This window comes from Sus scrofa, chromosome 15 (assembly GCF_054392235.1).
Source record: "Sus scrofa isolate SSC_HxYL_T2T_F1_AM1 chromosome 15, Sscrofa_HxYL_maternal_Yorkshire_Landrace_v2.0, whole genome shotgun sequence".
NCBI classification, from domain to species: domain Eukaryota; kingdom Metazoa; phylum Chordata; class Mammalia; order Artiodactyla; family Suidae; genus Sus; species Sus scrofa.
Genome location: NC_139397.1, coordinates 153,618,802 through 153,630,825, shown reverse-complemented (window position 1 = coordinate 153,630,825; position 12,024 = coordinate 153,618,802). Strand labels below are relative to the sequence as shown.

The 12,024-nt window shown below is 56.6% G+C and overlaps 1 long non-coding RNA gene across 2 annotated transcripts; it reads right to left on the bottom strand.

Annotated features, from left to right (window-relative positions):
- Positions 1–1,960: 1,960 nt before the first annotated feature.
- Positions 1,961–6,601, bottom strand: LOC106506442 (uncharacterized). Of its 2 annotated transcripts, none has more exons than XR_014830387.1 (3): positions 4,694–6,601; positions 4,151–4,210; positions 1,961–3,156 (listed from the first exon to the last, which is right to left on the bottom strand). It is a non-coding gene; the product is annotated as an uncharacterized LOC106506442 (long non-coding RNA). The 2 variants fall into 2 exon arrangements; XR_014830388.1 differs by having other exon boundaries at positions 1,961–3,984; positions 4,694–6,580.
- Between the last annotated feature and the right edge of the window lie 5,423 nt (positions 6,602–12,024).

Genomic DNA, 12,024 nt, shown 5'->3' with positions numbered 1-12,024 from the left:
CAGCTCATCTGCTGATTCTGGGAGATACTCAGTCAGCTCGGCTGGTTTGGAATAAAGCTTTGTGTCTTTGCTATTAGAAATGCCTCCAAGGAGTTCCCGTTGTGGCTCAGCGGAAACGAATCTGACTAGTGTCCATGAGGATGCAGGTTCGATCCCTGGCCTCGCTCAGTGGGTTAAGGACCCAGCGTTGCTGTGAGCTGGGGTGTAGGTCATAGACATGGCTCAGAGCCTGCGTTGCTGTGGCTGTGGTGGAGGCCAGCGGCTGTAGCTCTGATTTGACCCCTAGCCTGGGAACCTCCATATGCTGCATGTGTGGCCTTAAAGGGAGAAAAGAAAAGAAAAGGAAAGAAAAGAAACCCCTCCGACCCAAGCAGCCCCAGCTGGTGACTGAAACCCGGTCACCCATCCAACCCCCGGCCGTTTTCCAAGAGCACCTTCGTGCCCAGGGAAAGGATGTGAGCGGGAGGTGGGGGAGGGGCCCAGGGCAGGAGGCCTCTCGCTCTGGCCCCTCATGTCCTTTGCACCCTCCCTTTTAACTGCAACCCCCTGTGGGGCCTCACCCCCAGCCCTTGAGCTGGGCCGGTTCTGAACTGGGCAGAAGATGTTTAAGGTCGAAGCTCAAAGCCTGTGAGAATCTGATTCTGCAGGAGCAGCATGTGGCCCTGAGATCACCTGTTCCCACCCCACCGAGCGCCAGGTGAGCTGGAGCAGGTGTGAGATGCCTGTGGGTCCTGCCCTGCGGCAGCCTGTTTGCACAAGGCGCGCTGCTCCTCGTTCAGGCGCGGCTGTGCCCACTCCCTTCTTCCAAGGTTCCTCGCCTGCTCGGCCCCAAATCTCGGGTGTCACGGCAGGATGGCGTGTCTGTGTGGGTCTGTCAGCTCAGGGGAGCACAGGACCCCGTGGAGCCTCAGGGGAGCACCATGGGGTGTAAGTCCCCCACAGACGGTCCCGGCTGCCAGAGGCAAGCGGACCTCAGAGCCACTGTGGTTCAACAGAGGCAGGCTTTTCCAGGCATTGATGGCAGTGCCAGCGGGACCCAGCCCTCACTCGGGGCCCCGCTCCCCAGCCCCCCTCAACAAGCCCTGCAGGAGCACACGGTGCTAACTTTTAAGGTCTTCTTAGGAATCTCAGTTGGGAAACACATGACCATGCCTTGAACAGCATCCGATTCTGAGTTGGCAGGAAAGCACTTGCAGTCACGGTTCGATGTTTATTCATGACTTTTCTGAGCGGTGGTAGAGGGTGATGCTAACTCATAGCAAGCAAATGTCCTTCCTTCCATTTGGGAACCGAAGTGCTCATTATTTATTTTTGAATGTTGCAGGCAGGTATTGCTCATGGAAATAGGGGGAGCTCCACACTTGGAAAGGTAATAACCCCTCAGATGTGTAGAGCATTTTAACATTTTGAAAGTGCTTGTATGGTAAGGGGCCGGCTCACGTGTTCAGAGTCATTCTGTGTTGATAAAAAGCAACGCCTGTGCAGGGAGATGCGAGCGTACCTTTTTTATGAGCACAGAGAAAGGTGAGGACGGATAAGCCACACGAATAAAGTTTGTTTTTCTCTGGAGAGGATGGGAGGCAGGGAGGAGATTGCAGACTTTTCCTTCGTATACCGCTGAATTATTTTACTTCTTAAAATGTTCAATAAAATGAGAACGACAAATCATCCATATTTTCATTTCCCTCCTTTGAAGGAGTCCAGTTATTCCCCCAGGGTTACGTGCAGAGGCAAAGCAGGGGGACCATCCATCTTCCACGTTGTTGACTGTGTTTACTGAGGTCCTACTGTGTGCCCATCCCAAAGTGGGGTGCCAGGGACACCATCCTCAATAGCCGAGACGCAGCCAGGATACACACATGCTCTGGAAGGCGCTCCAGACAGCCCCCCAGGATCTTGCCCTCCTCTCGTAATAATTTCACGATGTCGCCCACACAGCAGAAACTCAGTAAACACCGAGTCCCCATTTTACAGATTTATTTATTCTTCATTTACTTATTTATTTAGCAAACATTTATTGAACACCTACCATGTGCTGAGCTATGTCTGCAGAGCAGACAAACACATGGCCAAAGCTGCGGTGCTGCGGGACCACTGAGGAGGGGTCTGGGAGGTCCCCACGGAGGAGGTGCTGAGCTGTACGGACGGGAAGGACCCAGCCAGCCAAGGTGGAGGAGCACAACAGGCAGAGGGAACAGAGGGTGCAAAGGCTCAGAGGCCGGTGTGACAGAGCAGGACATCCGTGGAGATACATGTGGTGTGACACCGGAGGGGCCCATGAAGGCCATGTCGCGAGGATGGCAGGTCCCCAGGTGGACTTTTATCCTGACCGCCTGGGAGGCACAGGGAGAGAGCCACCCGGAAGGAAAACTGCTCGAAGGAGGGGCCCCCGCGCTGAACACGGCCTCTTCCTCCTCTTGTGAGAACGCGGGGAGGGGACCGCAGACCGTGGTCCAGGCGGGAGAGGTCGGTCCGGAAGTCAAGGATGGCTGGGGCCCCTCCGAGGTCCAGTGGCCGCAGGCCACTGTGTGTGACCCGGGCCGCTGCGGGGAGAGGTCCCTGGGGAAACCAGTTTTCCGCTTCCCATCCGCTAGGGTGGTAGAACCAAAGGGCAGACAGGCCCGCGGGCGGGGGCGTAAACCCGCGCCCAAGCCGGCAGGTCGCTGAGAGCTCCGGAAACACTCGCCGCGGTTACCACGTGACCCAGACGCTCGCCTCCGGTACCGGCCCACGAGCAAGGCAGACAGACGTCCCCGTGAAAACCTGTTCCTGTGTATGTACGGGGCCCCATTCACAACAGCCGAAAGGTAGGAAAAGCCAAATGCCCGTCGACCAAAGAGCAGGCAACCACTGTGGTCACCCCACAAGGGAGTGTGTTGGGTCATAAGCAAGGAGTAAAGTGCTGATTCCCGCTACGAAGGGCACGAGCCCGAAAAACGCCCGCAGTGAAGGAAGCCCCGGCGCAGCGGACACACGCTCTGGGACGTCCTTTGTACGAAACGTTCAGGACAGGGAAATCTGTGGGCACAAAACAGACTGGCCATTTCTTAGGGTTGGGTGGGGACCGGGGAATGGGTGGTGACAGCTGGAAGGCGCAGGTTTCTTCCGAGGTCATGAAAATGTCCTGAAGTTGACTGCGGTGCTGCTGGCGCACGTCTGCGAATGGACCAAAACCCACCTAACTGAACACTCGGTAAGCTAGCAAGTTATGCGGTTGTGTTTAGCGATACACCTGCTAAAGAGGGAAAACATAATCGTTTTACCCACATCCAGGCAAAGGGCAGGTTGCCAGGGCCGATGGGCAGCTGGGTGAGGAGGTAACACGGGCTTCTGCCTTCATTTCTTCATTTCACCCCCACTGGGCAGAGGGCGGGGGCGGGGGTGGGCTAGTTTGAGAAACCAAGGCCTGGCCCTGGTCCCCTGTGGCTCTCCCTGGGGGTGGGTATCGGGGCCTGGGCCTGGCTGTCCACACAGAGCTAGTCCTGCTTCCCACACTCCCATCAGAACCAGTGATGGCAGGTGGTTCAGCCCGGATGCAAAATGGCACTGGCCTGTGGCTATCTTTCCATAAAATCACGCTGATACGGTTCTTCTAGAATTAAGAAAGAAATCCTGAAAAATACCATTTTTTTTTTTTCCTTAGACATTCAACCCAAATGTGGATTCAGTTTAAGGAAAAGAGGAATGGGTCTCTGGGCTGCCAGGGGTGCATGAAGAAAGCGGCCTTGGCCAGAAGGAGTTGGGAATCTCTTAGACTAGGTGTGCAAAGGGACGCCGGAGGCCTGGCCACCTGACCTTCTCTGGAATGCCTTTCGGGGAGACCAGACTTCCTGGCAGAGGCAGAAAGTTCTAGGGCAAAGGCAGGTGGAAGGAGGAGGAGGGGGCAGGGCGCTCTGAGAGGTACCTACTTCTCATTCAATCAGCTTAACAGTCACACCTCGGCCAAGTTCAATCATTGAAAGAAAGAATGAATGAAAGTCCTTCCTATTTTACTGGGAAAGAAACAGACTCAGAGAGGATTGGACATTTTGTGGTTATCGTGGGGTGGAAAAAGGTCTTTGAACCAGGTCTGTCTGGCTCCAAACCACGCCCCGCCTCCCCCCACCCCGCTGAGGCCAGAAGCCACAAGGCTGGGTGCATGCAGACTCACCTGGAAGCGAGGGCACTTTCCCTGGAGCCCAGGTCTGCCTGGCAACACTGTTTCACTTTTCTAGGATTAAAAAAAACAAAACAAAACAGGAGTTCCTGTTGTGGCGCAGTGGTTAACGAATCCGACTAGGAACCATGAGGTTGTGGGTTCGATCCCTGGCCTTGCTCACTGGGTTAAGGATCTGGTGTTGCTGTGAGCTGTGGTGTAGGTTGCAGACGCAGCTCGGATCCCACGTTGCTGTGGCTCTGGCATAGGCCGGTGGCTACAGCTCCGATTGGACCCCTAGCCTGGGAACCTCCATATGCCGTGGGAGCGGCCCAACAAATGGCAAAAAGACAAAAACAAAACAAAACAAAAAAAACCAAACCTAAAGAACGTCTGCCCTAATTTGTGTGTTTTGTTGGGATAGGGATTTATTCCATTTTTCTCCCTTCTCCCCGGGTTCCTAGCCCGCGGAGCTGGATGTAGCCTCGGGCTGGTGGGTTAATGTCACCGGGGCTCAGAAGCAGGACAGAGAGGAAAAGCCAGTGCAAACATTCCTACCTGGGCTGGGGTCCCGGAAGAGCCTGTGCTTCTTCTTGCACCTCAGTATTTGTGTCGTAGAGGAAACTGCTGGTTATCTTGACCGTGCGGCTTTGGTCTGGAGCCCCAGACTCCAACGTCGATGTCCACCTGAAGACGCTGGGAAGTGAAACGAACCACAAACCTTTCAAAGGTACAGATTTTTCGACAGAACAGGGTAGAGGTGAGCGCGCACAGAGGGTCTGGAAGCACAGCTATGCCAGGAACCACACAGACGGCCAATGCGATTTAGCGTCCTGCTGGGGCCCTTGCCCTCAGCTGAAAGATCATAGCACCTGTGCTCCCCCACCACGCCCTCAGAGACCTCACCAAGCTGCAGCCTGAGAAAGAACCTGGCAGGTGCACCAAAGCCCCCGGGGCAGAGAACACGAATGCCTCTCCGCCCTGCAGCCTGTGCCTGTGCCAGACATCACTCATCAACCCAGGGCATCACTGATCAATTCCGGTTCTGAAAATGCTGCCTCCACTCAGCACTCCTGGTAGCCCTGGGCTGGTAAAAACAGGCTGGGATCCTTCTTAGCTCTGGCTCTAGAACAAGGCAAAGTCATGAGCCCTTTTCCCAGGGACGTCTTTCAGGGCCTTGGCCAGCAGCCATCACCTGCAATCCAAACCCCACAGTCCTGGGGGCCCCCCAAGGACTCAGCAGACCTGTGCCACCCACGGCTCTATGGGGGTGTCACCGGGGCCGGTAGGAAGGTGACAAACAAGCTGGTGTTCTCCCTTTCTGGACAGACCCAGTGCCTCCCCTCCCCCTCGCCCGCGCTCCTCCCCTCCCCATAGGCCAGGATGGCTGCGCTGGGGGCACCCTTCTGGGCACAGCCCCACCCCTCCTGGCCCCCGCAGCCCTGGGGCCAATCGGCTGTGCGAAAAGGAGGAGGGTCTGGTGTGCTCCTCCCCCGAGGTCGGCCTGCGGGTGGGAGGCAGCAGGACAGGAGTTCCTGGCCCCTCCTCCACTGCCTGGTCCAGCTCAGCAGTGGGGGGCAGGGGGGGTCTCCCTGAAGCCTTCCTGCCCCTCCCACGATGGTCGGCCCTGCACAGGGGCTGCTGGCATCTCTCCTCTGAAGTCTCTTTTATCTCCAGGATCATACGCTGTCCTGCAGCATCTCCTGTGTTCTCAACATCTAGCGGGCTCTTCAGACGGTGATGACGCCTCGTGGGAATTCTGACCCCTTTCTGAGGTCCTGAGCCGCCCGAGTCTGTCCAGGAATAGCCGCCCCCAGCCGCAGAGTCGGGTCGTGAGGAGGCTGCGGCCAGGACCCTGCCCTTGTCCGCACTGACTCATGACAGGAGGAGCAAACCCCTGATGCGCGGGCGGCCGTCCAGACGAGTCAGGCTGCACCGACGTCCTGGCTGTCCCCGGCCTGCTGTGCTGGGCCCTCCCTGCCCGTCCTTCAGAGCTCCTCACCCAGGGCAGCTGCTCCAGGCTCCTGCCAGGGGACAGTGCTGATCGTGTGAAGGGCAGGGCGGTGTCCTGGCGGAGGTGACCCAGCCTCTCTGGTGAAGGGCCTCAGCCAGCAGGGGCTCAGGGTGTCTGGCCTCCAGGCTGAGAGTCCCAGAGGTGGCCAGGAAATCATGTGGCCTGAATGTGTTCATGCACCGAGGCTGCGTCCCAAGAATGACGGTATTTGCAGGAGTGGCTTTTGAGAGGTGACTGTGGTTAGATGAGGCCATGGGAGAGGCGTGATGGGATTAGTGTCCTTATGAGAACTTCTGTCTCGTCCTCTCTCTGTCTCCACCTCGTGAGGACGTGGTGAGAAGGCAGCCGTCTGCAAGCCAGGAGCTGAATTTGCCGGCGCCCCGAGCCTGGGCGTCCAGCCTCCTGGGCATGAGACGTAAGTGTCTGTGTTTAAGCCCCAGCCCGAGACACGCAGTCGTGGCAGCTGGAGAGAGCTGAACAGACAAAGCCAGCCTTGTGGTTGGGCGGCTCTGCAAGGGTGGGTGGGGCCCAGAGAAGCCCGGTTGGCTCCTGGAGAGAAAGCCACTTGCCTCTTTGCTGAGGGACCCACTGGAGATAGCCACCACAGCCACCGTCCTGGGGCTGGGACCTGGAGCCCGCGAGGAGCAGGGCGTGGCGACAGGGTGTCTGTCCCTGCGCAGGGCAGCGTGGAGCGAGGCTACAGCGTGGAAGCTGCTTGTGGCCGCCGTCCGGCCCTGCAGGCCCTCGGGGCCACGCCCAGGACACCCGTCCCTTCAGACCTCCTGTTTGTAGCTGGACGTGGACCGCAGGGCAGAGCTGTCCCCTGGCCTCCTCCTGGTCCCCGCCCCACCTGGGCCCTGTCCTTGCCGGGTGGGGCTGTCATCTGGAGCCTCCATCTCGGCCGGACACCCCAGCCTCCCAGCATCTTGCCTTTCCACGTCCTCTTCTGCCCGACCCCCGGCCTCTGCCTTTCTGTCGGCCGGGGCTCCCCTGAACCTCTAGGCTGCCAACTCGCCCTCCCCCCTGAGAACATACGTGCCTGGCCCTGGAGCCCCTCTGCCCCACCCTTCCCCGACACGGCCCCCCTCTCTCCACCCCCCGCCCCCGCAGTCTTCCCTTGGGCCTTGCCTCCCAGAGGGAGCAGGACACTGGCTCCCTCTGTAATTAGAGAAGACCCAGCTGGCCACAGCCCCCCAACCTGAGGAGGGCATGTGTGTGTTTCCGAGCGCCCCCCACCCCTCTGTGGCATCACCGTGAGGGGCACAGTGTCCCCAGCAGGGTGGTTCCCTCATGGCCCCCGTCACAGGGCCTGGCCACTCACAGCCCGCGCTGTGGCCACCTTGAGTCCTCAGCGGAGAGGCGACCGTCCCCCCCCCACTGGGTACATCCCTGCACTTCCCGCCCTCACCCCCGGGGACCCCACCCATAACACTTGCCCCCGTGACCCTCCTCCTGAAGGGGGGGCCCGGGTGTGTGGAGGGGTGGCTGGCCGGGGACAGCACGATTCTGCTGAACGGGGACACCAGCCATGGGCTGTGCTGGGAGGCGGCAGGGACCTTGGCCTCCTGAAGCCCAGGTAGCAGGTCCCTGGGAACAAGGGGCAGCCGCCTGGATCACCGCCTTGGCCGAGCACCACTGGGATGGCGTGAAGTAGAGACAGGAAGTAGGAATCAGGGTGCTTGGCCTCACGTGAAAGAGAAATGTGTGTTCACACGCGAGCACCCCGTTCTGGGAGCAGGCATCGTGATGGAGCTAGTAGGGGGACCCAGGGGACACGGGGCTGAGCCGCGACCGCCCCCACCCACGTGGTGGGGAGGGAGGGCGTGTGTCAGACGGCTCTCTAGCGCCTGGAAGCTTGTCACCCCGTGCTTGTCAGGGAGCAAGTCCAGTGAAGAGGGGTGATATTCTGAGTGATTGCTCAGCCTTCTGGGAGCACAAGGGCCGGTGACGGATTTCAGGCTTTCGCGCGTGTGTTATGATTCTTAAGTGGTGTTTTCCACCTGCCGGCCTCGGGCTGGGTCTGCTCGCTCCCCACTGCTCCCTGGCCCTGGTCAGGTGCCTCACCGCCCAGAGCCACAGCCCGTCCAGCTGCGTGTTTAGTCCTCAGCCTGGGGCTGGGATGGCAGGATGGTGGGGTCTGCGGGGCTCTGGAGTCTCCAGGAGGAAGGGCTGTGGAGCGTTCCTGCACCTGCCCGCTGTGCAATGCCCAGGTGTGCAGAGCAGTTTTCCCGCAGCTGTGCCCAGGGAGCCAGCTGGAGCCAGGCACTGTGGGGGACGAGCGGGTCCCTCTGAGCTGGCCGGGCGAGGACGGAGCGCCTGCACAGGTAGAGGAGGGGCAGGGTTGGGCAAAGAGGGCAGAAGAGACCTGCTGAGCACCTTTCTGGGCAGGGATCAGGCGCTGGCTCGAGGCGCCACTCCTGGAAGAACAGTACCTGGAAATGCCGACAAGAGCTGGGCATCCGGGTGGGGCGTCCACGGTCCCCTTCCCAGGACTCACCCCTTCCTCTAGGGCGAACATCCTCCGGGACCCCTGCTGGGCCCCTCGATCCACCCGCCTCTCCTTTCTCTGAACGCCAGACCCACAGGCCCTCCCGGACCGCACGGTGTGCCTGTCCTGGAACCCTCTGCCATGCAGAAGGCCACCAGCGGCCTCCACGCTCTGCTGGAGCAGGCCCGGTCTCCTGGGCCATGTGGGCTGCAGGAGGACATTTCCTGGAAGGTTGCTGATGTCGCCGACAGCTGGTCCCCCACAGCTGATTCCTTTTGGGAGGGAAATGGAAGGGACCCTTAAGCAGTGGGAGGCCTTTCTATTGTGAGCCAGGCTTGTGATTCCTTGGCTCTGTGGGGTCTGTCAGGAGCTTCAGGGCGGCAGGAGTAGCCCAGCTCACACACGGGGATGCCGGCCCAGGGGGACACAGCAACTTAGGGGCCCCACAAATATCTTTCAACCAGTAGATAAGCTTCCTCCTTCCTCTGGGCCCCAGAGGACGCGGGCTGAGTCTTGAGTAGCCCCAGAGCTGGGTGTGGGCTGCCCTGTCCGTGGGACGCTGTCCAAGGCAGCTGCAACTTGGGGTGCAGGATGGAGAAGCCTGGCTCCTGACTGCAGCAGTGCTGAGCTGCCACCTCCAGGGGGCGCCCTGCAGGGCAGCCCTTCTGGCAGGTGCAGGGACTGCAAAGCCACCTGACGGACAAAAGCAGATTTCGGCCCCCACTGTCTTGCATGCCCTGCTCAGAGGCCAGGGAACAGAGGGGCGGGAACCCTAGGAGCTTGATCCACACACTGGCCGGGCGGCTGGGATGGCTCAGAGAAGGAGGGAGGAGCGCTGGCCAGGCCAGGCATCCTGCCACGGGTGGAGGGGGCAGGGGGGTCGATCGCAATTTGGGAACAGCAATAAGCGTTGCTTTCTTTTGCAGTTCCAGGCTGTGGATGCCTGGAACATAAACATATATATGTATGCATAAATTATGCATGTAAATTACATCTCATATTATGTAACAATTGGTTGTGAATTATACATACAGAACTTATATATAAATTATACACCACATTTATATATAAATACAGAAAGTGTTTTGTCCATATTTATGCTTCATGTATTAATATATTAATATACTCCTACGGCTTTTCTGCTTTCTATTTTTACTTCATAATTCATGTTGCAGTTCTCTCCATACAGGGCATACAGATTTATCGAATCCTTGTAGATGGCTACATAGCTGGCCTTTGTGAGGTGGCCTATGATTTATTCATCCACTCTGCCTTTGATGGGTATTTGGTTCACGTCCAGTTTTTCACTATTGTACGGAGTGCTGCAACAAACCCACGCTTTTCTCCTTTTATCTATTAATGTGGGAAATTAATAGATTTCTTAGCATTGAACCAACCTTGCATTCTCAGAGTGAATAACACAGGTGCTGTGTTTTTCAATTCACCCATAAATTCTGCTGCCTAATATTTTGTGTATGATGGTTATATGAAAAGTCTACAGTTTTTCTGCAATGCGCCTAATGGCTTTTAGCAGGGTGTTATGCTGGATATGCAAAAAAGTGGTTTTTGTATTTTACTAATTTTTTCAAAGAGTGAGCGCCTAGGTCTAGTTATCAATTCTTTTTTTCTTTTTTTTTGTCTTTTTGCTTTTTCTAGGGTCGCTTCCTGCGGCACATGGAGGTCCCCAGGCTAGGGGTCTAATCGGAGCTGTAGACACCGGCCTACACCACAGCCACAGCAACGCAGGATCCGAGCCGCGTCTGCGACCTACACCACAGCTCACGGCAACGCTGGATCCTTAACCCACCGATCGAGGCCAGGGATCGAACCCGCAACCTCGTGGTTCCTGGTTGGATTCGTTAACCACTGCGCCATGACGGGACCTCCTAGTTATCAATTCTAATGCATGTCTCTAATTCCTTATTTTCTGATTGTATAACTTCAGCTTTCAGTTTTCTTTAGTTCCCGTTTCTACTCTTTGTCTAACTCTTTGAGTCGGAAGTTTGATTTATTTATTTGGATTATTGCTTTTGTCCAGAGACGTGTGCATAACAGGATGTGTTAAACGCCCACCGCTGCGTCAGCTCCGTCTCTGAGGGCTTCTTGGTGGTCCTTTCCTAATCCATGGTCTCCAGCCTTCTGTGACTGCCATTCTTTTTGACCTAGTATTGAGCGGAGAGAACATGTAAACATTTGAAAGTGGTTTTTTTTTTTTTTTTTTTTTTTTTCAGCCTTTGCTATTGTTTTGTTGATTGGCTCTAATTTTGCTGTGACTTCCAGCTTGTTGTTTTTGTTTTGTTTTGTTTTTATGCGGGGATGAAGGTATGTGGGCTTTATCATTACTGGTTCCGGGGGAGGGTCTGTTGAGGTTCTGTCTGTGCAGAAACCTCCAAGCTGTCCCAGGTGGCGCACAGGCCAATCCACAGGAGGGAGGACATACGGGAGCTTCTGCTTCTCGACACGGTTATCACAGCTTTGCCCAGCGTCTGCCTTTGTGTGTCTTGTAATGGACAGGATGAGTTAGATTTTTATATCACACATTAAGAAGTCTAATTCAGAAACAAATTAGAGGCAACCGTATACTGGGGCGCCTGGTTAAAAGGTTTTTATTGACGGGGTGCGTGGCCGAAAATGTTTAGACACCCTTGGGGTAACACAGGATCTATTTTTGTGACTATTTCCCGGGTGCTTTAAATGAGTGATTTTCTGTATGCAGGATAGACACTTAACACAAGACGCTGATTTCTCATGAATTTTACCACGCTCAAGTTCCCAATTCCTAATCATTTTAAAATCTGCTTGATCCGTTAAAGACGCAGGGAAACCTCCCTCCTATTGGATGTCTGCGGGCTTTTCTTTGCATCGCTTCCAGCTGTTTCTATAGATTAACGCCATTAATGTGCTGTACTTAGTTTGTGACGCGCTGAAGCGGATGTATTCTTGGTCACGATAAGGTGACCGCTTCTCCTGTTGAATATGCTTCTCCTTCTCTTTCCGGGCACAGTAACCTGACGTCACCATCCGGGCTGCCCTCTCTCTCGTCGGAAAGTGTGGTTGGCTTTGCCTGCTGTTTGGCGACGACCGCAGTGGCACATTCGCTTCCCTGATGCGAGGGAGGGGCCTCCTCATGGACGGTAGATTTACTCCTAAACAGGTGGACGTTTCGGATTTAAGGGCCACCAGCAAGGTCCCCCTGGGTGGGAACTGTCCTTGTTCAGAACGATGACTGGTGCGTCTGAGCCGCTGCGGGCCCACCACAGACGTGCGTGGGTACGCGGGAGACCCCGCCTCGGACTCTGCCCCGGTTCCACCCTGGTGATGACCACCGGCTCAGTCACAGCCTGGAGTCCCCTTTGGGTTTGCGGAGCCAGAGGTGCTCAGATGAAG